Here is a 996-nt window from a genome sequence, read left to right as displayed (position 1 = left end):
ACAGACAGACAGACAGACAGACAGACAGACAGACAGACAGACAGACAGACAGACAAACAGAGACCGAGGTATAGACAAAGACATAGAGACAGAGACAGACAGAGATAGAGACAGAAATATGCCCAAAAATGATTTAGGAAAGAAGGGCTTTGAAAGAACTGTATATAAGAAGATGCTAGAGGGCGTAACCAAATAACTGGTTTGTTGTGGAAGGTAATCATACAACTGGTTTGTAGTGGAGTAGGGTGAGGCGCGGAGGAAGAAGTAAACAAAATGGATGTTTAGAGACCTGAAAGACAGGGGGATAGGAAGGAGTGAAGTATATTGTGACAATAGATTGAGTGAATTAGAACACGTGTGAGAGGCGCGATAAGAATGCTTCTTTCACGCAGTGAGACAAACACGGAGGTGTCGCCTGGAATGACAGGGGGTGGGCAAAAGGAATAAACTCAGCTGGATAATGGACAGAAATGAATAGATGGTATCGGGTGGGTGTAGCATAACCTTTGCTGCTATGCTGTTGCACGCTGACGAAATGTCTTTTTTTCTTATTGAACTGCAGTTTCGAGATTTTAAAAAAAGGCGTTTTGGAAGCGTAACAGTTTAAAAAGGCATTGTTCCGAAATTTGAATTCTAATTTATTTTTTAGAAACTAGTCACAGTTTCACTTTTAAGTTTTTCACACAAGCAGGGTAACTGATCAGGCTATCGATTTGGCAATTTATTTTTTGTAATGGCGCCTAAAGGGGGAAAAAAGGCATTTTGTCAACGTAGGGCAGTATAATATAATTTGTTTTATTACGTTTTGGACGTCGGGGAACAAGTGAGACGAATGTGGCGTCAGTGGACTAGTCTAGTGGCTAGGCTCTCGGTCTCGCACCAGTCAGGTCGTAGGCTCGAATCCCGTCTGGGGCCTGACGTTGTGTTCTTGGAAAAGGCATTTTTACACCCTTTTTTTCTCAATTCATCTAGGTGGAAGTACTCGGCTGTAGATTG

This window comes from Aplysia californica, unplaced genomic scaffold (genome assembly GCF_000002075.1).
Source record: "Aplysia californica isolate F4 #8 unplaced genomic scaffold, AplCal3.0 scaffold00919, whole genome shotgun sequence".
In the NCBI taxonomy this organism is placed as follows: Eukaryota; Metazoa; Mollusca; class Gastropoda; order Aplysiida; family Aplysiidae; genus Aplysia; species Aplysia californica.
The sequence above is the reverse complement of the archived record's forward strand: the minus strand, read 5'-3'. Positions refer to the sequence as shown.